Source organism: Leopardus geoffroyi, chromosome A1 (genome assembly GCF_018350155.1).
Source record: "Leopardus geoffroyi isolate Oge1 chromosome A1, O.geoffroyi_Oge1_pat1.0, whole genome shotgun sequence".
Taxonomy (NCBI): Eukaryota; Metazoa; Chordata; class Mammalia; order Carnivora; family Felidae; genus Leopardus; species Leopardus geoffroyi.
This window is the reverse complement of record NC_059326.1, coordinates 18,206,371-18,233,854: the sequence shown is the minus strand read 5'-3', so window position 1 is coordinate 18,233,854 and position 27,484 is coordinate 18,206,371. Positions and strand designations below refer to the sequence as shown.

The 27,484-nt window shown below is 42.9% G+C and overlaps 1 long non-coding RNA gene across 1 annotated transcript; it reads right to left on the bottom strand.

Moving 5' to 3' along the window:
• Positions 1–24,428: 24,428 nt before the first annotated feature.
• LOC123596408 lies at positions 24,429–26,786 on the bottom strand. The gene is made up of 2 exons (XR_006711672.1): positions 26,378–26,786; positions 24,429–25,042 (listed from the first exon to the last, which is right to left on the bottom strand). It is a non-coding gene; the product is annotated as an uncharacterized LOC123596408 (long non-coding RNA).
• Between the last annotated feature and the right edge of the window lie 698 nt (positions 26,787–27,484).

Here is a 27,484-nt window from a genome sequence, read left to right as displayed (position 1 = left end):
GGCTGAACCTTCGAGATCCAGGGTGTTTCTGGCACCGTGGGCCCGTCTCCATCTGAACCGGCCACGTATCAAGTGCTCCATAACCACACCACCTGGTGAGCGACTACGTATGGGACCGCGCAGATGTGACTGCTCCGAGTGTCGTCCTCATGGGTGACTAATATGTTGCCTCTGGGGGGCTCCAGCAGCCTTTTCCTCCCTGACCCGCTTGCCCTCCAATCAGCAACCAGAGCTCCGACGGCAGGACAGCGGCAGCGCCCCCTTCCCGGGCTCCACCTCTAGAGGGCAGCTCCGAAAGGTGTCCCCGTGAGCCCTCTAGTGACTGCTGTCAGAATGCACGGGGACCTGCAAAAAACCACTCTTGAGGAGCTTAGAAAAAAAATCCACGAAGTGACCACGACAGGAGCAGTGCAAGGGTCACATCGCCGCACAATTCTTTTCAGCCGTTGTGTGAAATAGGATCCAGCCCTGTAAAAGGCCTTGGAGCAAGGCAGCTGTGCTCAGCGGACATGCCTTCAGCACCGCAAAGTGGACCTAGCTGGTCCCCCCTTTATGCCACCTGCAGAATTCAGCTGTCTAGGAAGCTTCTACACAGCGTGTTCTTCTTCATTTGCACCCCCTGAGCACCCACACCGTGCCCTCAGCGCATAAGCTGCGCCCAATCCGTTTGCCCCTCTCTCCTGCCTGAGGGGACCCCGGCTTTGGGTTGATACCCGCCCTTCTCCTCAGAGCTCCTGGGCCTCAGGAAAGCTGCCCAAGCCCAGCACACCTGGTTCGTCTTGACCATTCCCGCCCCTCCTCGGTTCGTTGACTTGATGGGACTAAGCCAATCAACGGAGTCCCCTGGACCAAGGGACTTTGGGCCAATTCAATGCTAGAGGAAGTATGATACAAGCTGCCAAGAAAGTTCCTCTCTGTTAAGACCACTGGTGGGGCCCCCCGGGTGGCTCAGCCGGTTAAGCTTCTGACTCTTGATTTCAGCTCGGGTCATTATCTCATGCTGGTGGGATCGAGCCCTGCGTTGGGCTCTGTGCTGAGCGTGGAGACTGCTTGGGATTCTCTCTCTCCCTCTCTCTCTGCTCCTCCCCCCCTCAAAATAAATAAATAAACTTAAAAAAAAAAAAAAAGGACTGAGCCACTGGAAGAGGTAATCACTTTTTCTCCCCCGTGTGGGTGTGAAGTCAGAATCTGCTGTAGATACTTTCGCCACTGCAAGGGTAGCTGAGTGGATGCAGCCAAGACATGGAGAAGGGAGATGCCTGGGGAACCGTGGGCTGACGGAGTGGGAGCCACTGGGTTAAACAGACTCTGAAGTCCACCTTTCTGTACTTCCGGTGACGTGATCAATACATTTCCTGTTGTTTACACAGCCTGGGCAGGTCATTCGTGACTTGTCGTGGGAGTGTCCCTTACGGAAACAGGCACCAGCAGAAACTGGACTGTAGAAACTTCCCTGCATAATTTACAACTCCTGAAAGCAGGTGAGCAAATGAAATTCCTTGGCGTTATTTATGCCTACATATCTACACACACACACACACACATGCAAACAGAGATAGACAGAGAGTATGTCAGGCTAATGTCTTATACCCCCAAAGTCAGGATTGAGGTGTCTGCTCACTTCTCCTAGGATGCGGACACAGATTCAACTTGATACTTACTTATTACCATTCAAAACCAATAAAGACATCCTAGCCACTCCACAGACTGAGATTTCTATTGGCAATTGGGGGATGCTGTGTGGCTCAGTTGGTTGAGTGTCTGACTCTTGACTCCAGCTCAGGCCATGATCTCACAGTTCATGGGATGGAGCCCCTTGTTGGCTTCTGCACTGACAACGTGGAGCCTGTTTGAGATTCTCTCTCTCCCTCTTTGTCTGCCCTTCCTCTGCTCTGCTGCTCTCTCTCTCTCTCTCTCTCTCTCTTTCAAATTAAATAAATAAACTTAAAAAAAAAGAAATGAGAGGAAATAACAGTGTTGGAATAAGTCTTTGGGAACTTTTCTGCGGAAAGGACTTTCTCTGGCCCCTTGGTGTAGGTGCCATGCCTCACCTTGCCCTGCAGGTGGCCGCCTCCGCTGTCCTGAGCAGGAAGAGGATGGGGCAAGGCCACAAGTCCCACCTCCCGGTAGACCAGTCACCCCTCCCTGCTCCAGTCACAGGCTCTTCCCTTCCCATCCCTGCCATCTGCTTCACAGCCTCGTGTCTGTGGAGAGGGCAGGTAGTGGCAGGTGGCTCAGCACAGACTAACCTCTGAGACTGGAAAAGCAGCCCTCGCCCTGACTCTGTGAGAATGGTTACCTCCCCACCGACTCAGCTGGCCTAGGAAAAGCCGAGTCCATTGCAGCTCCGTTGGTTTCCTGGTGGTTCCTTTTTGGCCTGTCCTGTGAGGACGGCTTCCTTTACCTTCCATGACTTACAAGGTTCTGGTTCTAACCTCACCTTCTCTTTCTGATTGGAGCCTTGTCCTCCCACTTTGTCAGGGACATCTAAATCATCCGATGCATGTCTACATAACCTCTGGCCCCTGTGGCTCTTAATTCAGAGGAAAGCTTGCCTTCCCAACATTTCCTCTTCCTGAAAGTTCAATGTAACCAAGTCTCTAGCCTTTGGCTTCTTCCTTTTCCAGAAGCTTGTCTAAGAAAGACAGTACATCACAGAGATTGTAATCTGAGACTCTAGATCACACTCCCTGCTTTTGCGTCCTGGCTCTGCCACTTACTAGCTAGGTAACCTTGAAAAAGTTAACCTAGTTAGTTTCCTTTCCTAACCCATTAGAATGATGTTTCTGGCATACAAGAATCAAAGTAGTTAATGCATGCAAAAGCATTACGACATTCAACGCATTGAAGGTTAAAACATAATCTGTCACATAATAAGCACTCAATAAGTGTGGTTGTTATGAGGTCCACGTCGCAGGAAACCTAAGTGCTGTTCCTCGTAGCATAATATTTCAATAACTGTTAGCTGTTATTTTACTGTTATCATTACTATTGTAGTTACGCCATTCCTCCTGACCACTTTTCAACCAAAGGGCTTGTGGGGGGGGGCGGTTTGCAAAGGAAACAGGAAGGATTTCTGATCCCCCAGATACAGGTTCCACTATTTCTCTGTCACTTACAAGTATGTGATCTTTGTCGAGTCATTTGTGGACTCTGATTCTCAGTTTTGTCATCCAGTGAATCGAGTTATGAACGTCTAACTGGAAGAGTTTGGGTCAAGGTGGCAACTAGTCTCAGTACATGGCACTTGGTGGGTGTTCAGTATTATCCCCATCGTTATGGCCTTCCTGGTGAGCACCGCTGATAACATGGCTCAGTAAGGGACGGTGTCAGATTGCTCACTAATTTATGGCATGGATTAGCAACTGATCTTGTTTACCTGCAGCAATGCTGACTCTATCAACATTATTAATGGAGACAATTGTATAAATACCAATTTTGTAGACTTTCCATTACTTAAAAGGTACACCTTTTTAAATGTTTATTTTTTTGTTTTGAGAGAGGGAGAGAAAGAGAGAGAGAGAACAAGCAGGGGAGGGGAAGAGGGAAAGAGAGAGAATTCTAAGCAGACTCCACAATCAGCACGGAACCCAACACAGGGCTCGATCTCACAAGCCATGAGATCGTGACCTGATCCAGAATCAAGAGTCGGACGCTTATCCGACTGAGCCACCCAGACGTCCCGGAAGTGCAAACATCTTTATGTTGTGTTTCAAAGTGCTTTTATTCTCAGAACCTGTTGAGTCTTGGGAAAGCTATGCATAGTTTTACAAATTCATTATTGTTGTTGAGAGGTTTTCCCAAGGAGCTGCAGATACTCACCAGTAATACCAAGTAAGCAAATACAGACCCAAAGGTAGAACCAAAAGTGGGCCGTCGGCGTTAGAGGAGACATACCAGGGCTGCATCCGAACAGAGCGAAGGGTCCCCTCTCGTGTGAGAACCACTTGGGATGCTTGATAAGTTTTTCCTCAAAGGTTTTTTTTTCGAAGAGGTCCTCTTAGTTTCAGAGCATTTTATCACATAAGACAAGAAGAGATGAGCCATCTTCTGCTTTCCTGGAACAAGTTGTAAATTGACAGTGAGGGATAAGCTGACCCAGCGGTATTTGGGGGCTAGACAAATGTTCCAATTGTTATTTTCCAATGTTTGGGTTTTTATGAACCAAAAACACGTTTTGCCCTAAGCTCTTTCCCCTGGATTTTAACAAGTCATGTGCATTTGAAGGGAAATTCAATCCAGATGTGTCCAATCTATTTACACTTAAATCATTAAAGTGTTGTTTTGTAAGATTATTTAGGTGACCAGGAAACCTTTTGAGCATCTTTAGAACTCTGCCTCTTACACCACAGAAGTCCTCATTCTATGAAGAGGTCACATCTGCCCATAGGCCCTCCAGCTTGACCTTATTATACTTTCATAAATCAGATTCCTGAGACTGTTCTAATTTAGCGGGCTGGTGCTGCATGATTTCCCAATCCCAAGAAAGGAAATACGCTTGTATGTGTGCTACCAAAAAAACAAATGAACTCCAAAGTCCCCGAGACAGCAACAATACGTTGTCCAAGGTGGGGATGAAATACGAGTGGCCGAACGAGGAATAAAAATATACCCTATACACACAAACTAGGAGGATAGCTGAGAGCTGGAAATAGATCCAAAACAATGCTTGGGATTGTCAGAAATCCTGAAGGATAGGAAGCAAAAGAAGTCCTAGTCAGTAGGCCACACAATGAATCATGCACCTGAAGGGCTTGTTCCCACAGGTTCTTGGCAATGGTAGTTTTAAAACTCACGATTGTTGTGGGAGAGAAACCTAGGCAGGTCATTTCATCACACTTTGCAAAGATGGTATGTTATGCAGGGCTGGTGCAGGAATAAATAACAGTCATTAATGCTAAGGTACTCTGCAAAGACTTGCCAGAGCTTCCCATTGGGACCTCTACTGAACACGCGTAATGGGAATCCATTACCTTGACCATGCCGAGGCAAAGGATCCCGATCCGAGGTGTCAGGATCAAGCTCATGTTTTGCATATCCCAGTAAAACCATTCCTTCCAGCGAGGCTAAGTCCGATCAGCACTCAACAGACCACATTATAAAAGTTAAAATCAATTCTAATGGTGGCAGACTTTCTACCTAGAGAATTTTATAAAAGCCCTTTGCGTATACACCAAGTTTAATGAATCCAGTCACAAAAGGAGTTTCATCTTGTAATGGACACCAGCAGCTCAGCAGGATGTCCCAGGGTCTCTCTTTCTGAAAACATGCTGTAGATCTAGACGAGACGTATGCATAGGGCTGCACTGGGGAGAGCTTGGCCCAGGGCCCGACTAACTACGAAATATTGGCCAGAGCGTAGAATGATCTCTGGTTTTCATGCAGCTGCCCTTTTCTGAATATCAGCAAGACAGCGCTAAACCCATGTTTAAAGAGAGCAGTAGGTAGAAGGTTAATACACACACACACACACACACACACACACACACACCATCATGTTGTAATTTCTTCACTACATCAGAAACCACATTTCAATGCACTGCATCCTGGTACAAAAATGCTAATGTGTGCTAGGGTAAAACCTTGGCTCTCCTGAACACAGACAAGAGGTAGAGTGCCAGGGTCTGAAGGTATGATGGGTGGGGACCATGGGCCAAGCTTGGATGAGCCACTTTGTATACAAGTAGCTCTCAAAAATAATCCTGCGTGGGAGGGAAAACTAACACAATTGGAATGTCTTCTCCATCAGTGATTTGACAGATTAAGTCATTTAATCCACCCAAAGAGCCTGGAACGATGTTTTGAAGCTTGGCTGTTTTACTTTCCACAGCAAAATAAATACGTCAAATATTCTACAACTTTGTAGTGGTTATATGGTATTACACTGAATAAATATACCATGTTTTATTTATCGGTCTCTTGTTTTGTTGAACATTTACAAAATTTCTAATGTTTTGCTCTTATAGATAATGCAAGCAATAAACTCCTTTTAAACAAGTGTTTGTTTACCTCTATAATAATTCCATCAAACAATTACCAGAGACAAATTTCTGGGTCAAAGTGTTGGTACATTTTAAAGGATTTCGATTTGTGTATCAAATTCTTTCCTGACGTAACGAATCACATATATTCCTTGCCTGGAGTGCATAAATTTTTTTATAAAACAATGATCTCTTTTGGGTCTGTGATTTATACTGCTTCCTCATGACTATAGATTAATACTCATTATTATTTCATTGCTACTCACTACTACACAAATTTTATTAATTTGTGGGGTTTCTTTCCTTCTTAAAATAAATTGCTGGAAGTTTTGTCCAATTCATTGGTTCTTATTCATTTTTTAACTCAGCAAAGACTGAACTCCTTGACTTATCAACTGTAACACTTGTCATTTCTTACTTTTATTTGTTTTTACTTTATCTCGAAAATTTTCTCTTTTTTCAGTTCATTTTTGTGGTTTCTAAGACAGAATGGAATTCTGTGTTGTTTTTTAAATTCTCACTTCTTTTTTTTTTTTTTTTTTAAATTTTTTTTCAACGTTTATTCATTTTTGGGACAGAGAGAGACAGAGCATGAACGGGGGAGGGGCAGAGAGAGAGGGAGACACAGAATCGGAAACAGGCTCCAGGCTCTGAGCCATCAGCCCAGAGCCCGACGCGGGGCTCGAACTCACGGACCGCGAGATCGTGACCTGGCTGAAGTCGGACGCCTAACCGACTGCGCCACCCAGTGCCCCAAATTCTCACTTCTTAAAGGAAGTAACAGAGGTTATGATTGTTGTGTAATTTTTAAGTTTTCAAGCAAGCTAAGGTAGTTTGATTACTTCTTTGAATCAGCAATGAGCTAGAAGAGTAATTTCAGTGTCCAAACAGCCAGAGGGTTTTATTTTCTTTTTAACTCTTATTACTAATTTCTGGTCTCACTTCATGATAGTTTGAGAATTGGGTCTATCCACCCTATTTCAACTCTCAGGAATTTATTAACTTCTAGGGCAGCAATTTTCATCCGGTCGTTATTGTTTAACCAATGCAACACTTAAAAAAAAAAAAAAAAAAAAAAAAAAAAACGACCTTAATTGAAACCACAACATGTAAAAAGATAAAAAAACAAAACATTTTTAGTTGAATGGAAAATCAGGAGCCTTGCAAACACACTGATAATAGGGACCTTTGCTTTTAACCAAGGCAATTCCAAGGATTTTCTGAAACCCTATGGCTTTGCAAAACACAATCTTTATTAGTTTTGTGATCAACAGACGTGTGTCACGGGTCCTTGAAAAGAAGGAAAATTATCTTTCCTTACATATTGATACATTATTAATTGAAGGTTATCAATAATGATTCAAGTCATCTGTGTACTTACTTAACTGTCAGAATGCTTATATTAAATGTCAGAATCAGAAAGTTTTTCTGTGTCCTCTATGTTTGTTTTATTTGCCATCATTATTTTTTGTCTCTTTTCATTTCCCCAGAAACATTGGGAGAACTTTTCAAGCTTATCCTCTGTGTTATTGATTAGCTTTTCTGTCACGAATTCTGATTTTTTACCATTTCCAATGAAGACTGTTGGAATTACTTTCATTTTGCAAAAAGTCAATGAAACAGGTATTATTTTAATCCCCACTATCCAGACAGGAAACCAAGGCTCAACAAGGTCAAGTGACTTGCCCAAACTCATGCAGCTAAGAAGCTAGGTTTTGAAGGATGTGGTTCCAGAGTTCTCATGAACTACACTTTCTCAGACATAGTTTATAAGAAATCTATCGTAAATCATTTTCACATTGCTCTATTATTTGCATTTCTTCAGGAGCTTATTCTCTTGTTGTTTTTACTGTTTATATTTCTTCTTTAAAAAATTTTTTTAACGTTTATTTCTTTTTGAGAGATAGAGAGAGACAAAGCAGCAGATGGGCACAGAGAGGGAAACACAGAATCTGAAGCAGGCTGCAGGCTCTGAGCTGTCAGCACAGAGCCCGACGTGGGGCTTGAACCCATGAACCATGAGATCATGACCTGAGCTGAAGTCGGATGCTTAACCAACTGAGCCACCAGGCACCCCATATTGTTTATGTTTCTTAATAGCTGTTTTATCTCATTCTCTCTCTCTCTCTCTCTCTCTGTCTCACACACACACACACACACACACTCATACACACACACACATGCACAAGCACACACACTCTCCCTTCCATATCTAGCAGTATAACCAGACCCAGGTTTTGGACTGGGCTTAGATTTCTTTCCATAATGAGATTGGGGAACATTGGAGATCCAGCCCCGGAGCCTGTGGCAACTGGCCCAATGCCTGGCTCCCTACTTACAGCCCTCGTAAGTAGATTTATGCAAGCCAACGCTCCCAATAGCAGTTGTAACTTTTTCCACTTCCTTTTAGGGTTGGGGTGTACCCCCCCGCTCCGACAAGCCAGGATTCAGGCAGGGGGCTAGCTCTGTACTGCTGACACATATGGGCACTCTGTGTTTCCAATATCCTAAAGGAATCAGCCCCCAGTGGCTTTGATCTATTCTAGCACGAGACCTCAAGCATCTCCTGCCTGCTTCTTCATTTTCTGGTCCACAGAGATATGCATCTCTGTGTGGCAACAACCATGTCTTTTCAATTTTTTTAAATATTGTTTTTCTTTCCTGCTATGTTATTGTAACAGTGTGCGTAAAATGTGAAATCTTGTTACCACCTTCACCGAATGTCCAGGAAATCGTTTTGAGATGTTTTGAGAGATTTTCTCATATGCCTCCATTTTTTTTTTTTTTTTTTTTTTTTTATTCTGCAGTAATTTTTTTTCTCATACGCTCCTTGGGCGATTGTGGTTTTTCCTATTTACTTATCTGAGAAGAAAATAAGATGGATGGAGCAAGTGTTTTCCAGCTGACAAGGTCTGTGACCTGTCCTTGGCCTTGTAGTGCGGTTCATTTACAACGGGAAATGATTTACAATTGGAGGGCGAGTTGAAGTATGCAATTTCTAGCCTAATTCCCGGTGATTGGCCCACATCCTTCTAGTGCAATTGTCCTGAACTTAGACTTTCTCTTACACTCCACGCCTGGTTCCTTGTCCCGATAAACCAATCCCAGCATGCCCTTCCTGTATCTGATCTCATTCTAACCTTTTCTTGTTGCGACTGAAGCTCCCAGAATGCAACACGCCCCTGGCGGGCCTTCTCTTTCCTCTGCTTCCATCTCTTTCCATCTCCTTCCATACACACTTCCTGCTACATGTTGCCCCAGAAGTTAAAATCTCCAAATAAATAAGGAAGAGAAATTGCCAATGGAGTCAGGGGTATGTGGAGGGATCAGCTCTGTGAACCAAGAAGTATCCAGACCACTGCACGGTGGCCACACTCTTTTCTCCTTAGATCTGTGAGCCAGAATACAGCACTGAGACAAACTTCCCTACCTTAGCTAAAACAGTTCAGTTCCATGGAGGCTGCAAAAGCACGCCTAGCCCACTATTTGAATTTCTACTTGTACCTAACCTATGTCATCACTGGTGGGATTCCTTCCAGGATTCTAGCACTGTGTTGGTTGTCGGTTTTCATTTTTACGGTTATTTGAGTCGGAGGTAAGAAGAGATGGTGGCAGGATGTGTTGGCCAAGCGACTTTAAACCAGAAATCTGCCACTGACTTTATTGTTTAGTACAATTTTGTCTGCAACCATTAGCAGTCAGTGAGGTGTTATTTCACCACGTTGGTGAGGAGATTTTGCTTCAAATCTTGATCGGCTCACCTGTTGAAACTCTCCACTTGCCTGGCATTGAGACTCTGCTCAGTCTGTTTTTGGAAGTCAGTGTGGTCCATCTTCAACTGCAAGACTCAGAAATACCTTTGGAATCCTAAGTCTCTGTTCAAATTCCTTATTCAGAAGTGGCATTACTACATATGACTCCTTTGCATGAGTTTAGAAAAAGGTAACCCGGGGCGCCTGGGTGGCGCAGTCGGTTAAGCGTCCGACTTCAGCCAGGTCACGATCTCGCGGTCCGTGAGTTCGAGCCCCGCGTCGGGCTCTGGGCTGATGGCTCAGAGCCTGGAGCCTGTTTCCGATTCTGTGTCTCCCTCTCTCTCTGCCCCTCCCCTGTTCATGCTCTGTCTCTCTCTGTCCCAAAAATAAATAAACGTTGGAAAAAAAAAATTAAAAAAAAAAAAAAAAGAAAAAGGTAACCCTTCGTGAAAAAACTTTACTTCCGCCTATTAAATAATTGCAATATTATACTTAATTTTTGCGTGACAAGACACTTTACTATAATTTGCCAGAAACTTGTCAGAATAAATAGAGAACATACAGCGTTTGTGACAGGGATGTTTCGCTTAGAGTTGTGCACTGTGCACCCCACACAACTGCACATGACAAACCAGCTCTTGTGCTCATGCTCCTGAGAAAACTACTTTTGGAGATAACAGGAGAACTTACGGTTAAGCAACTGCTTACTCTCCTGAAGGCTCTGCCTGACTTATTTCACTTAGCATGATGCCCTCAGGGTCCATCCATGTTGCTGCAAATAGCAAAATTTCATTCTGTTTTCTGGCTGAATAATATTCCAGTGTGTGTGTGTGTGTGTGTGTGTGTGTGTGTCACATTTTTCTTTATCTGTTCATCTGTGATGGACATTTCGATTGTTTCCTTATCTTGACTTGGCTGAATAATATTCCATTGTGTGTGGAGTGTGTGTGTGTGTGTGTCTCACATTTTTCTTTATCCGTTCATCTGTGATGGACACTTCGATTGTTTCCTTATCTTGACTATTGTAAATAACACTGCAGTGAACATGGAAGTTCACATACTGTTTGAGTTAGCATGTTTGTTTTCTTTGGATAAATACCCAGAAGTAAAAATGCCGGATTGTAGGGCAGGTCTGTTTCTAATTTTTTGAGGAGACTTCATACTGTTTTCCACAGTGGCTGCACCCATTTACATATTCCCACCAACAGTGCGCGAGGGTTCCCTTTTCTCCACAATCTCACCAACACTTGTTATTTCTTGTCTTCATGATACTAACTTTCAGTTATAAAATAAATGAGCCGTGGGGATGTGCTATACAGCACGGTGCCGATAGTTAATGATACTGTGTTGCATTTTTGAAAGTTGCTAAGAGAGTAGATCTTAAAAGTCTTCATCACACGAAAAAAAAGAACTCTGTAATTAAGTGTGGTGACAGATGTGAACCTAGACTCATTGTGGGGATCATTTTGCAAGTGTTGAATCGCTATGTTGTACACCTGCAACTAATATAATGTTGTAGGTCAACTGCACCTCAATAAAAAAAGAATCATCGTGTATAGTTCTCTGCAACAAACTTATGTATATGGATCTAATTAAAATTACTTCCGACCATAAAAAAAAACAAGTGAATACTATATTGTCAGTGGCAGAAGCTAGGAAGGCCATGGTCTACACCACGGAGTCCCCCCTTCCTCCATTTAGCTGGTGAATGCTGGGACTATAAATCATGTATTATCACTCAGTTTCCAGGCACTGGTAGCTAAGCACACACGCTATGGAGAAAAGGAGGCTCTTGTCCAAAGAGATTGACATTAGGAGATCACCCCCTCGTGGGCCCCAAAAGAGGGAGGTACCAGCCACACAAAGGGCTGCCTTTTATCCTTTTGAGGCCACTTTTTAAAATATAATCAGGCAGCTGAGGATCCCAGGTATCTGAAGAAAGTCTCAGACATGAATAACTGAGACTAACCCTTGCAAATAGAAAAAAGCAACTTGGGGAAAACAGAGCAGACGAGTTGAAATGCAGCGAGCTGAAAAAGAAAACCATCAGTATTCTCAGAAAAAAATCAGGGGCACCTGGGCTGCTCAGTTGGTTAAGCAACTGACTGCAGCTCAGGACACGATCTCACAGTTCGTTAGTTTGAGCCACGCGTTGGGCTCTGTGTTGACAGCTCAGAGCCTGGACCCTGCTTTGGATTCTGTCTTCCTCTCTCTCTGCCCCTCCCCCAGTCCAACTCTATCTCTGTCTCTGTCTCTCTCTCTCTCTCTCTCTCTCAAAAATAAATAAAAGTTAATTTAAAAAAAGAAATATCAGAGAAGATCTTAGTTGCATAAAATGCAATAAAAGGATATTGGTTTTTTTTTTTTTTTTAAAGAAAACTCTTGGGGGAAATAAAAGAACTCCTATGGACTAAAAGTGTGCTGTAAGAAATGAAAAACACAACAGAGATACTGGCTAGCAAAACTGAGAAATCTCTGAAAAGGAAGAGAGAAGAGAAAAGGGAAGAAAATTAGTGGATGGGTCTAGGATGACCAATATGCAAGATTTAGGCAGAAAAGCTGGAGGGGGTCTGGGGGTGAATGGTAATGAGGACATTAAAAAAAAAAAAAAACGAGGGAAGCAAAACCAAGGCAATTCTTGATCCCAAAGAGAATATAAAGTTGCACACAGAAAGTTCTAACTCTCGCAGGACTCACTTCTGAGCAGCATTTGCAATAACGATAACTATGTAATCACTGGCTAGGTAAGATACACAAAGGGATGGAAGCCAGGCTGGCAGAAAGAGAGTAAATCCTCATCGAAAACAGGAGGTCAAAATATGTCCCAAACTGAAAAAGTTCGGAGATGTCGATCGAAATACTTTCCAAGTCGAAAATAGTAAACTCTCAGAAATGGGGAAAAAAAAAAAAAAAAAGTGGGAGGGGGGAGTGCCATTGTTTTTTTTGAAATAAGCCTTGGAAACTATTTTATTGTTCAAATTACGTAATTTCAATGTAAATTACGTAAGATAGAATCTTGATTTTTTTATTTGAGGATAGCTGACACACAGTGTTGCGTTAGTTTCAGGCACACAGCCTAGTGACCTGACGAGTCTGTACAGTATGTGACCCTCATCACAAGTGTAGCTGCCATCTGTCACCATACAACCCAACTAAATACTGTATAATGTGTGTTACTTTATTCTAAGTTTATTTCTTTAGAGAGAATGCTCAAGTGGAGGTGGGGGAGGGGGGCAGAAATAGAAGAGCAAGAATCCCAAGCAGGTTCCGCACCGGCAGCCTGGAGCCCCACGCAGGGCTGCAACTCATGACCCGTGAGATCATGACCTGAGCTGAAATCAAGAGTCGGACACCTGACCGACTGAGCTACCCAGGTGCCCCAACATGTGCTAGTTTTAATTGGATGGGAAAGGAGAAAGGGTACACACCATCTGGCGAGTGCCTACGTCTGAAGCCTCAGGAAAGGTGGGAACAACACATCGACCTGTGCCTGCCCAGCTCACCCTGGCTTCCTGCTCCCTACCCGGCTGGGCCCACCATCTCCTCGCTCACTGGCTCCCCTCCCATTCAGAGCTGCTTGTCTGCTGCTCCTTCGCACCTGGCAACAACACCTAGAACTATTCTGGACCGTGGGGAAGTCCCCTTTCTCTTAGTTTCCATCCAGTTGAGGTTCGTTTTTCAAGAGTCCATGCGGAGTAAACACATTAAAAAGGCCAAAACGAACTTCCAAGGCCCACATGCTTTCCTCACCTGTCTGGGCACAGGCTGACACCCTTCAGAAAGCACCAGTCCCCCCCTCTTTTTCGGTTTTAGCCCCATCTCACAGTCTGCCCCCATCACGCATTTACTGAGATGACAAGAATGAGTATTGGGATTACATCCCAGGAAGGGAGCGGCTGGAAATCGAATGAAAATGGAAACAAGAAGGCAAATACAGGAATCCATTATTATTTAAGGAGTCCTGAATTGTTCAAGGAAAAGTTTAAATAAGTCATTATTTTAAAAAGGCTGAATTATTTGGTCTCAGGCTGTAAGAAGAGTGTTTTTCCCATCCCTTTCTTTCTTGAACTCCAGCAGAAGATTGGCTTAAGTGGAAAAGCTGACATTTAATAGCCACAGAGGAGTGGTCGTGGACAGACATACACCTTTTCCCAGCACCTTGATGGCCAGAAAGGCCACCTCACTAAGTGTTCTTTCCGATCCTTCCCGATGCATGCCAGGATTATTTTCCCACAGCAGAACCCATTGATTCCCATCACGGAGACATGACTGAGATATTCATTGCACAAGAGAAAAGAGTTGAGTAACTTCCAATTAACCATGAGAACATCATCTGTTATGTGAATTATTCATAAACACACAAGGCCTACTCCTTCCACTGACAAGACGGACTTGCAAAGATATACTCGAGACAAGATGGAATTGTGCTAAATGCATTAGGAAATAATATGAGTTTATGACTGTTTGTCTTATAGAATTTTTGATGCGATTCTAAAGACAGTCTCAGCATGTTAGTCATCTTTCTTTGTATTACTTACACTTCTCCTTCCCATCAGCATGAAAAATTTTTACATTGGTTACATTTATCTAACAATGACCTAATACAAGCAAACATGGATTCTGGGCTGGCCTGACTTCAGTCCCCTTGCAAATAATATATGTTGTATCCGGCTTGGCTACAAAGGATCCAAAATGCGCAATTAGGCAGGCAAGCTATAGCACAGCGGGGCCCCAGACTTCTTTAAAGAATTTATTAAAAGCAATGGACCTTCGTCTCAGAAAAATGCAGAGAAGAAGTTATGCTTAAAATTTCACAGACTTATGGACTCCCTACAAACCATTCACTCATGGCCCCTTAAGTATTGAATGTGAACTCTGTATTTCCAAAATAAAGAACAGGCAACTTTATGGTAATTTTCAAACTGGTGTCTGGCTTGAAGAAATTTCTGAAGGCTTCTGCTCATGGGAACGTTCTGGGCAAGGAGGCAGCGTGGCATTTGACATGAAGCCCCAAGGTTTTCGCCCAACAGCTATTGGTCAGTCCTGAGGCTTGATGCACTTACTGAGGAAAATCCTCATGCCTCAGATTATTTGCTTCAAAGATTGTAAAATCACAATAATGGGCAGAGAAGAGTTGCAAAGAGAGAGAAAAAAAAAGGAGGATGTCCTTTAAATAGAAGAGTATGGCTGTCACTTAATTTTACAATTTATAGCTATGACAACAAACAGGATGCCAGGCTGTGTCCCTCTCAGAGGGCGTATAAATCAAGGTAAGTGCTATTGCTACACTGAGCCACAACCAAGAGAGACCAGCTTGCATCACTATTCATTGAACAACCCTGGATGGCTATTATCCTTGAAACTTAACACATGCAAGATTACGTTCATCAAGGCTGAGAGGATTCTAATTCTCCATCCAATGACCAACATCAGACTGGAATTGATGGAGATCTTAGACAATGGGTAACACTTGACCGTTTTGCCCAATCTTTTCTCATTGTTTATACGTCCGTTGGTTTAGCTGTGTGTGCAACATAATCTGACTGGAGCATTTATACACTTTTGAAGTTCAAATTATTTGGTTTCCCTTAAAGTTATCATCCCTTGATTTATGATTCTCTTTATTCTCATCTTCGTTTGGATTCCTGTAGCTTCATTCTCTGGTGATGCTCTTGGGTCCAATTTTATAGGCACTTTTAGTTTAGAGGACAAGATGACAGGCACAAAAGGCTGATGTTTATAAAGGGAGCCAGGATACTACAGTGTCATTGCTCTTGCACTGATTTCGAAGAGCATATTAAAAAGAGCAAATTGCCTTTCCTATACCAAGGACATCATCGGATAATAAGTTTTTAAAAAATGATCAAATAAGTAATTAGCATTAAATGTTTCTGACTTCACACCCCAAGGGAATGGTCCTGGAAAAGAGCTTTATTCTTGCTTATAAACCTGGCTTTAAAAGTAAGTTATTTTTAAAAATCCTATTAGATAAATTAAACCTTAGTTATTATGTAGCCAGAGGCCATACGTTTGAAATTTAAAGTCTCTGACTTCTAATCACTATGCAACTAGTAGTTTGTTTTGTGACCTTACGCAAGTCACTTAACCTCTTAGCTGTTCACGTTTCCTTGCCGGCAAAATATACACATTGGCCTCAGCCGTCACAAAAATTATCATGAAACACTTGCAAATACTGATGTAAAATAGTGCTGTCCTTCTTTCCTAAGTGTGGTTACTGATCTAAAGTTTGGCATATAGTAGGCAACTCAGTGAATGGTTATTATATGTATTAATGAATGGATGGGTGATCCAAATGTGCTTTGCCATATATATTTTTTTTCATCAGACAGCCCTGGAACTCCTTAGAGCCAATCTATACCTTCCTACGATGCTGTGCAATTATCCCAGCTGGGTGGCCTTTGGATTACTCTTCCCTCTCCACTCCTACTCGTCACTTGCCCTTCCAGTCATCTCTCTGGTTCCCATGTTCTTCTTCAGGATACCTCTTTCTTTTCAATCTGTTGTTCCCCAAACCAATCCCATCTACCACTCCTTCCTCATTCCAATGCTAATCCAAACTAGTTTAGGGCTGGTCTGTAATGACAGGATAGATAAAAGTAGATGGGCACTCAAATGTCCATCAATGGATGAATGGATAAAGAAGATGTGGTGTATGTATACAATGGAGTATTACTCGGCCGTCAAAAAGAATGAAATCTTGCCATTTGCAACAACGTGGATGGAACTAGAGTGTATTATGCTAACTGCAATTAGTCAGTCAGAGAAAGACAAATATCATATGACTTCACTCATACGTGGAATCTAAGATACAAAACAAATGAACAGAAGGGAACTGAAGCAAAAATAATATAAAAACAGGGAGGGGGACAAAACATAAGAGACTCTTAATACAGAGAAAAAAAACAAAGATTGCTGGAGGGGTTTGTGGGTAGAGGAGTGCTCTACGTGGGCAAGGGATATTAAGGAGGACGCTTGTTGGGATGAGCACTGGGTGTTATACATAGGGGATGAATCACTTGATTCTACTCCTGAAATCATTCTGGCACTAGATGCTAACTAACTTGGATGGAAATTTAAAAAATACAAAAATAGGGGCGCCCGGGTGGCTCAGTCAGTTAAGCGTCAGCCCAGATCGTGATCTTGTGCTTCATGAGTTCGAGCCCTGTGTTGGGCTCTGTGCTGACAGCTCAGAGCCTGGAGCCTGCTTCGGATTCTGTCTCTCCCTCTGTCTCTGCCCCTCCCTTGCTCACACACACACTGTCTCTCTCTCTCTCAAAAAAAGAAAATAAATGAACATTAAAAAATAAAAATAAAATAAAATAAATAGATGGGCACTGACCCAAAGAACAAGGGGAAGAATATAGCCTCAACCAATGGTGCTTCAACTGTCTGCCTATCTTTTAATAATAACCCAATTACAGACAACTGACTCAGTGGAGAAGAAAGAATATTTCTCAGGCATACGACGTTCATGACCTCCAGGGATGTTTCTGGAATAGGCAATCACATGGACAATATAAAAGAGAAAAGTTGTCCTGGCTCCAGGGGACCTGTAATTTGCTGCCTCATAAAGCTTAACAAATGTTCCACGGCTCCGGCGTCTACAGAGCAAGTGAGCCTGTGGCAACGTGTGGACTCGTCCCCAAATTCTATATAGGCTCTGTAAAGTCTTCTCAAACCTAAGATTTCCAAATCAAAACAATAGGATGATTGTCATCTTAAAACAATCGGAACGTTTGTTTCTCTTTTTGTGGCTATTAATTCTTCCTCGAAAGTTTAAATATTCCCTGAGCCTCCTGGATACAGTAATAGATCCCATGGCCCACTGGAGTTTAAGCATCAAATTCACATACACTTTTTTTTTTAAATTTTTTTAATCTTTATTTTTGAGAGAGAGAGAGAGAGAGAGAGTGAATGGGGGAGGGCCGAGAGAGAGGGAGCTGCAGAATCTGAAGCAGGCTCCAGGCTCTGAGCTGTCAGCACAGAGCCCCACGCGGGGCTCGAACCCACGAACTGCGAGATCATGACCTGAGAGAAAGTCAGACACTTAACTGACTGAGCCACCCAGGCGCCCCTCACGTGCACTTTAAAGAATAAAAACGATGGAACAGCATGGGCTACACAGAGGTGGCTTTGTGGACAACATGATGTGACTACGTTTTTTAAACCACACTCAGACAGAAAAGCCTACAATCTACAGAAGCCTGTCCATTGCGCTCTTCGGCTCCAATGCAGCCGTGACTGCAATGTCTCGTGGTAAGTGACAGGCTCCTGGTTCTTAGAGTTCCAACAAGGCAACCAGATGATGGAGTCAGGGCTGCAGGGCTGGAAGGAAACTTTGAGAGTCTCTGTGTGATGACACTCAGGCTTAAAGGGACAAAACCGAATGCTTTATTCGGGAGCAAGAGAACACCCACACCTGGAAAGTAAAGTTTTCGTGCTGGGCACTCAGGTAACGGGGACATGGCTTGATGTGCCATTTCACTGCCATCGCCATTAAGCAGACTTGATTATTTCTTTTCATTCAAAAAGGGCATAAGCATTTCAGCGCTGAGATTTAAAAACTGTTTCTTTCATACTAGTTTTGTCTTTTTATTTGTTTGTTTAGTTGGTTTTGGCTTTTTAAAATATTTATTTATTTTGAGAGAGACAGTGTGTGTGTGTGTGTGTGCATGGCAGAGAGACGGAGAGAGAGAGAGAAAGAGAGAGAGAGAGAGAGAGAGAGAGAGAGAGAATTCCAAGCAGGGTCCATGCTGTCAGCACAGAGCCCGTCGTGGAACTCGTTCTCAGGTGCTTGATCTCACAAAACCTGAGACCAGGACCTGAGCTGAGATCAAGAGTCAGATGTTTAACTGACTGAGCCACTCAGGTGCCCCATCGTACTAGTTCAGTCTTAAATTCATTTGCATTTAAGACTGATGATCAGCAATCTACTCCCTTTTCTATTGACTTTAAATAAAAATGTCCGTTGGAGTCTAGCCAACAAAAGAGGGCAGGAGAGGGTGGAGAAGGAGCCTCCGGTTCTTAACTGCCTCGACTCCAAAGGGACATACTTCATTAAACTTGTATGATGTCACATGCCAATGACATCTCAATAAACCTGGGCGCAAATTGCCATCAATATTAACAGGATGATTCATATGGAACTTCAAAAGGTCTACAAAAAGTCAAGTCTATTTATAGAAAATAAACACATGAAGGGACACACTTCATTCCCACCATCATCCCACTTGCAAACGCAAGTCACATGTCCCCATCTAGATGCCAGGGCCTGGGAAATAAATGTGCTCCTTGATGGACAGTTACTGCTCAGTGACAATTTCACCCCATGGAAGAAGTCAGAGCATTCATTTTTTAGGAACATCTAGCCATTTCTGTCACATTCCCATCCACGCATACTCTATCGCATCGCATAGATCCCAGCCTAGTTTGTAGTACAATCTAAAGATGGGGGTAGTCCAAGGGCAGGCTGAGTCACAAGCACTCCAGAATCCAGGGGCTTAAACAGCTTCAGCAAGATTCTGTGTCTCCCTTTCGCTTTTTGCCTTCACTTTACTTTCTGCTTTGTTGGCTTCCTTCTCAGGCAGGCTGTCACCACACTCTGGCCAAGATGGCCGTTAGAAACATAGGGTGTATTATCTTTAGAACCAGTAACCCCAGAAGAAAAAGGAAATAACAAAATCACCCCCTCTCTCTGAAATCCACAGCAATCCATGAAAATAAATCAGATCCTTTACTTGAGATGTGTGCTCACCATTGAAGCAATGGCTGTATCTAGGAAGCAGAGGAGGGGGGGCGGGGGGGTGGGGTACTCCAGTCAGCCTCTACCATGGGAGAAGAGGTGTGGTCATGGGATTTATTGCTCAGCAGGACTCTGGGAAGGAGCAGTTTCTGAAAGGAAAAGCTATTGGCATACGAGGAATGACTCCCAAGAGTCGTTGCGGTTAGCACTGAAAATGGGAGGTAAACAGATATGGAACTTGTGAATTTGCTTATTATTATTTCTTCCTGTCTTTGTTAGTTTTCTTTTAGTCCTTAAGAACACACATCTGCTCCTATATTTTTGATATCTGCTTACAAGAAAAAAATTGTAATTCTCCTTTTCTCTCATTAGACTATAGAATTTTCTAGGTTAAGGATCATGTTACTCCTTTAAAAACAGCTTTAAAGTAACTAAGCTGGCATTCCATAAAAACAAATTTTGACAAATGTCTTGATGAAAGGATCCCTTAACCTACTTGTAAAATCAGATTACATTTTATTTATTTTCATTTTAGGGAGTGGTATTCTTTGGGCTTTCAAAGTGGCTTGCCAGATGTAAGCATTTTGTCTACTAGAAATACTGCAAGTTTCTTAAGATACTGAGAAGGTCAGAACTATGGTGTTCATAGGGGCCAGACCTCCAATGTTTCTCAAATCTATACCATTTGGATAGTGCCTAGATTGAAACACTGGTTGATTGACTCTTCATTGAGGAAAACTTATTATTAGCAGTATTGGCTTTATTTTAGTTTAATTCCAGTGCAGTTAACATACAGTGCTGTATGTTAGCTTCAGGTATACAATAGAGTATTGTTTATATTAAATAGTAGTACTTACAATACGCCATTGGCACTGGGGATATTGAATTGCATCTACAAAGATCTTCCTTCCAAATCAGGTAATTGTCACAGGTTCCATGGACCTGTCTTCTTGAGGGCCACATTCAGCCTTCTACAGAGGGCTAGACTTCCTGAATCTAGTCGACATTAAAGTTGAGGACCAGAAGATGAGTCAATGTCTGGGGAGTTGAGGTTGGAGAGTATTCCAGGCGGAGAACGGCATGTTCAAAGCCTAGAGGCAAGAGTGTGGTGCAATCAAGGAACCGAAGGAAGCTCCCCTTGGGCCCCCACTCAGAGCACTGGGAAAATAAAATAGGGGAGACAAGGCTGGAGCCCCGTCATGTGTAAGCCACATGAAGGAGTTTTAAGTTTGTCTTTAGGCAATGGGAAGCCATTGAACGTTGTACGAAGAGGAGAGATATAATCAAATGTGCACTTTGGGAAGATCTCTGGCTGGTATTTGGAAAATGAATTAGGAGAGACTGGAATAGGAACAGGGGGCCAGTGAGGATGTTACTACCATGGGCCAGAGAAAGAAAGATAATGTTGAGGTAAAGACAACAAAGAAATAATTAGACAGCACATGTATTTAAGGTAGAATTAGAAGAACATTCTGACAGTTTGCACATGGAGAGGAGAGGGAGAGTGAGGTGTCAGGAATGACATCAAGGTTCCTGAGTGTCATGGATTGAATTGCGTACCGCGAAATTCATATGTTGACGTCCTAACCTCTAGCACCTCAGGGCTGTGATCTTATTTAGAGAGAGGGTCTTTCCAGAAGTTATCAAGGTAAAATGAATTCATGGGGGTGAACTCTAATCCAATATGATTGGTATCCTTATAAGAAGGGGAAATTTGGAGACAGACATCTCCACAAGAACACCATGGGAAGATGAAGGCGAAGATCGGGGTGGTGCTCCCCCCCTCCCCCCCACCAAGGGATGGTGAAGGTTAACAGCAAAACAACAGAGGCTGGGAGAAAGGATGGAACAGATTCTCCCTCAAAGTTCCCACAAGGAAGAAACCCTTCTGACACCTTGATCTCAGACTTCTGGTCTCCAAGAGTGTGAGACAAATTTCTATAGCTTAAGCCACTCAGTGTATAGTACTTCATTTAAGGCAGCCTGGAAAACGAATTACCTGAGACATTGGTAGTGCCACCTGCTGAGCTAGAGAGCACTGGACAGAGAGCAAGCTGGTGGGAAATAATGCTCTTAACCTACCAATGGAAGTAATTTTCCAGCCACACATCAAAAACAAAAAAAAAACAAAACTCCGTTTTCACCTGAAATTGAGATAAGATATAACTTAAAACAAAATCAGTTTCCAAATGATTTAGTTCCAATGAACTAAATAAAAAGTTGTTAACATCTCTGGAGAAGCTGAATGGCTGAGAAACAAGAACCTTTACAACACGCTGACATTTAAGGTTTCCTCAGCTCAGAGGCTTAACCCCCACTCAGTCACCTTATGGCAGATTTCATGGAAGATTATATAAGAAAAAATTACATGAGAAAATTTCTCAAACTGAAGAATTCGGTCTGCAGTCTGAAAGGGCTCTTCAAATGCGTAGCCAAAAACCCTCTGTTTCGAAAAGAGACCTACATAAAGATTCGTCAATTAGAAGTTTCAGACCTCTAAAGGTAAAGGAAAAAAAAACTAAAAGCTTCTAGGGATTAAAGAAAAACAAATTCAACTAAGGGATATAAAAGCCAAAGCCTTCAAAATCCAAAGAAAAATAATTTTTTAATTGAAATTCTAATACCCAGCCAAACAGTAAATCAAGTGTAAAGGTGAAATAAAGACATCTCAGATGACTAAAGATCTTTCCTTTTTTAATTTAATAATGGGATTAGCCTAGAAAACAAAAGCACAGCCATGTCTTGGTGCCCCCCAGGCCTTGCTTTCCTCCCCAGTTCCAGCCCCAGCCCCAGCCACATCCTTCCTAAATCCGGGACTACACGCTTCTTTCCTTCAACACCCGAGGCGAAATGGCTGCAAGAGACCAGATTGCTCCAAAGGACCTCCCCACTGGAGTCCAAAAGCCAGCAGAATAGTGAAAATTGGCAAGAAGAAAAGAAAAGAGATCTTGAAAAGACACTATTGATTAGGTGATTCAAAACAACCAGAGATCACTTCCTGACTCGGTTCCAAATTGCTGTGGTTTCCTGTTACAGCCTTTAGATAAGTATGGTTTTACTGTATGTGGTTAGGAAATTTAAAATAATGTGATATTAAACTTCACGAGATGAGGAAGATGGTACTGGTGGTGATGAGTACAGGTGTTAAAAGGGAAGAACGTGAAAGAAAAACAATGCACATAAGACGGTGAGTCCAGGTCATCTAGAGTCAGTTGATAAAAATACCAAGCAACTTATCTTGTTTTCTACATAACCCATAGTTTTCAGTAAAATCTTGAAAAAAAGATGACACAACTCCCTTTGGACAGACATCTGTCCATAGCAAAGGTATAAATTAGCGATCCTATGTAATAATCAGAGGAATTGAGTCTATTTCTCTTCACGCCAAAGTTACCCCCTGCTAGAGCATACGAGCCGTACACAGAGATAAAAATGTGGTGGAAATTTAGCAATACAAGCTGTATTCCCACAACACCACACGTTGGCAACGATGTGGAAAGACAGGAATCCATTGCTGGTGGAAATGCAAAATGGCGCAGCCACGTTGGAAGACATTTTGGTGGTTTCCTACAAAGCTATATGTACTCTTACCATACGATCCAGCAATTGCGCTCCTGGAGATTAACCCAAAGAAGGTGAAAATTTATGTTGACCCTAAAGCCGGCGACAGATGTTCACGGCAGCTTCCTTTGTAATTGCCATAATTTGGACGCGGTTGAGATACCCTTCGGGCGGTGAACGGATAAACAAACTGTGGTACATCCACATAATGGAATATTACTTGACACGAAAAAGCTATCAATCCTTGAGAGACATGGAAAAACCTTACATGAAGTAAAAGAAGTCAATCTGAAAAGGCTACATACTGTATGATTCCGGCTATAGGACATTCTGGAAAAGGCAAAACTATGGAGACGGTAAAAAGATGAGGCGTTTTCAGGGATTGTGGAGGTTGGCAGAGAACAGCCAAAGCACAAAGAATTTTTAGGGTCAGGACACTGTTCTGCCCGGTATTATGACAGCTACATGGATTCAAACATTTGTCCAAACCCACAGCGTGTGCACCAAGAGTGAGCTCTACGATAAGCTATGGATTTGGGACGTTGTATTTGTCAGTGTAGGTTCAACAATTGTGACAAGTGGGTTCTCTGGTGAGGGGTGCTGACAGTAAGGAAGTCTGTGCATCCACAGCGACAGGAGCCATGTGGGAAATTTCTGTATCTTCCCCTCAGTTTTTCTGTGAACCTAAAAATGCTCTAAAAAAAAAAAAAAGTCTCACAAAATTCTATTAGCTTGACACTGTGATCCTTGCTGAAATGTAATAACTCCAGGAAATAGGAGTGCATTAAACTGAGAAGTCACCGAAGGCTTTTGCTGAGTGAGTTTTAAGACCCTTGGGAAAAGCGGATTTTTACAGGGAAGGAACCACGGACTGGGAATTGAGTGCAAACAGAGGCACAGCAGAGGCAAGCGTCTCAGGCACTACAGCTGGCCTCCGCCCTGTCTGGCTGCTGCTTGTTCATTCATTCAGCAGATGTTACTTCCATGCCTAGAAAGTGCCAGGCACCATTTGAGGCTCTTAGGACATCAGGAAATGAAACAGATGAAGCCCCCTGTCCTCCCAGAGCTTACTCTTTAGCAAGAAGGGATAGAAAATAGATAATAAACACATGAAATTAAATCATACAGTATTTTAGAAGATGATTAGTTGCTACAGGGGGTCGGGGGGGAAGCAGAGCTAGGGAAGGGGATTAGGAATGCCAAGGTGGTAGGGGCAGGTGCTAACTTTAAATATGGCGGGTGGTTTGCTTTTTCAAATACGTAATGCGGTTAAGAGTCCACTGAGTATATAATCAGATCTCAGGCTTGAAAGCTGTAAAGTGCATCCATGACAACTGCTAGACGCTGAAAATTCACTTAACACATGGGCTCAGGGGCAGCAAAGGTATTTATTATCCCCTGTGGATATTGATAGATGTTCAAATCACATCACATTATCTCCTTTATTGTGTTGTGGGTCCAAGGGATGTGCCGAGTTTCACAATCAAAAGCAAAGGCAAAATGTCTGTTTTCAGGGAAGACACACCTTCGCCTCGTCTTCATCTGTAGGCTTCCACAGGTACAAATCACACCTAATTTGTCGGATGTTTCTTTCATCGACATATGCAAATGTTTAAATATTTGAGTTAAATACGCCTCCCAAAGATGATGATTATTATGTGTTGAGAGTGAAAGAATAAAAGACCAGAGAAAGGATTGCCTCAGTATGCTGTCCTTTTCTCATAGAAGGTAGCCCTTAATCACCAGGTTCTGTTCTCTGTCATTAGCATTCAGAGGGTTGAAAAAGCATTTCTTGGGAAGTGAAGCTCATTGAAAATTGCAGGGGAGAAACGATCCTGAAAATCACACCCAAGAGCAAGGAGTCAAGTCAAGACGACTTTGTGTTAGATCAACAGAACGATGCCTGGCGATTTGCTTTGTGTTGCATTTAGCCCCTAAATCGCTCCTTCCGTAAATCAGTTCTTAACAAAACCTATGGGCTGGGGCTGGAAAAGAAAAGAAAGAAGTGATCAAAAAGTTAACAATCTGACCAACGTAATTACTGACTGAAACGGTGAAGACTTGTGAAGCAAGAATCCGTAACCGGAGTACCTGTAGCAGATGTTTTAGGCATAAGTTACCCGGGTAACAGATGGGGTTCTGGTTTCAGTGTCTTGAGTGTGAGGTAGCTTTGAGAAATCTATGGGACACATTTCTTAGTGGGAGAGGGATTTGCTATCCCACATCCAGTCCCCTTTGCTATTGGGTGGAAATCCCTTTGGGGGTTGGGTCAGCTAGATCCTTCCTCTGCCTGCTCCCAGAGCACAGGCAATATGATCGAGGAGCAACCAGTGGGATGTCCCAAGTGGAGACTCTGAATTCTGTGTGGGATATCAGGATGGTGACCAGGTGGTTAGTTTACTACATATGGAGCATAGTTGTAATGGTGACGGCAGCAGTATCTGTGGTCATGTCTACAGAGGTAGCCTGTCGGCAAAGTCAAACTTTCCCTCTTGTGGGACTTGTCTCTAATTCTAGCTACGTAAACTCCTGGAGGTGTCCTGTTCCAGCCCTGAAGTCTGTCTTCCCAACCTTACTAGCAATTCTAACGTTCACAGGTAGGGTAAAATAAATTCCCTTTCTGTTCAAGTTTCCTTCTCCAACCAAGATCTCTGACTGATAATATCCATGTGTAACCTGAAAGATGAACTCCTTCGTCTCACAAAAGAGGAGAGGTTGTCTCAGAGAGGTTGTGACTTTTTCTGGGCTACTCAGCAACATGGTGTTCATAAGACCATGGCTTACATGTCGAAAAGATTATGAAAATAAAGCATGAGACAGCAGAACTAAGTCAGAGATAGATTTCAAGTTCAAGCCTTGGGAATGAGTGAACTCCCCATTTGAGAGAATGTGGTACACACACCAAAGGAGAGTGGGAACCGAACCACAGGAACATTAAGTTCCAAGCACTGATTAAAAAACAAAAACAAACACCAGAGTCCATACTAAGGCAGACTAGGAAGAGGTTGATAAAATACTAAGACAAGGAACAGGAGTATAATGCCATTGAAAGCAAAGCGTGAGAAGTGATTCCAAAAAGAGTTAATTGATCAGTAGTTGATGACATTGTCAACAGACCAGTAACATTCTGGTCACCAAGGACAATATGCGGGGGCACAGGGGGAGTTACCAAGCAACTCGCTGACCCTGGCTAGGTGCCCTACACTTCCACTTGATATGGACACTCTCTACCTGGAGCTGGCATCAGATCCCACAGGTTAAGGGTTCCATCCTACAAGACTGCCCCCGCTTCATACCCCATCACAAGCCCAGCTTGTTACCTGCGCCACTGACCGCCCGGCTATCCGTCAGAGGATCCAATGCCCCCTCCTTACGTTCAGTTAATTTGCTCGAGCGGCTCACAGAACTCAGAGGAACGTTTTGCTTGTTAGATAACTGGCTGATTACAAAAGGACAGAACTCAGGAGCGGTCCGATGGAAAGAGGTGCATAGGGCAAGGTGTGGAAAAAGGGTGTGGAGCTTCCATGCTTTCTGAGCTCACCACCCAGCACCTCCGTGTGTTCACCAAGCCGGAAGCTGTCCAAACCCTGTCCTTTTGGGGCTTTTATAAAGGCTTCATTACGTAGACATGATTGATGAAATCATTGACCATTGGTGATTAAACTCAATCTTCAGACCCTCTCCCCTCCCCTGAGTGTGGAGAGTGGGACTGAAAGTTCCAACCCTCTGATCACAGGGTTGGTGCCCCTGGCAACCCCCCCTCCCATCTGTGAGGTCACCTCATTAACATAAAAAGTCACCTCATTAACATAAAAAAGACCTCTTTATTGCTCTGATTTTTATTGCTCTGTGCCAGAAACCAGGAGGAAGATCACATATATATATATATTTATTATTAATCACAATATCCCCAGTATGAATCGAGAACTTTGTAATTACGAGTTTATTTACAAATTAAGATATCATTAAGACACAGGTCTTTAAAGAGACCAAAGACCACTTTGCAAAGGGCACAGAGTAAGCGAGGATATGATAGTGAGAGTTACTTTTTCTTTTGGAACGTTTTGTGTAGGAAGAAAGGCGGAAATGAGATTGTGTGCTGAGCATCGGAGGAGATATTTTTGTACAGGACAGATGTTTCGAGCACCAAAGAGAAAGAACTCATTTAAAAGAATGTAAGAGATAAGGGTAAAGGTGGAGATCCCGTTTCTCTCAACTGTCTCTCAAGACCTTGTGTTCAGCCAGGAGAATTATTTTTAATCAATTCAGGTTACGAATTATTAAATATTCAAATATTTAAATATTGGGATTTGTACCCGTTCTCTCTTCAGACCATTGATGGCTGGCTGAAGATTCTTTTTGTTTGGCTTCATGTAGCTGTGGCCATAGCCTGTTGTATGGCTAATCATATTTTCTATGTTTGACTC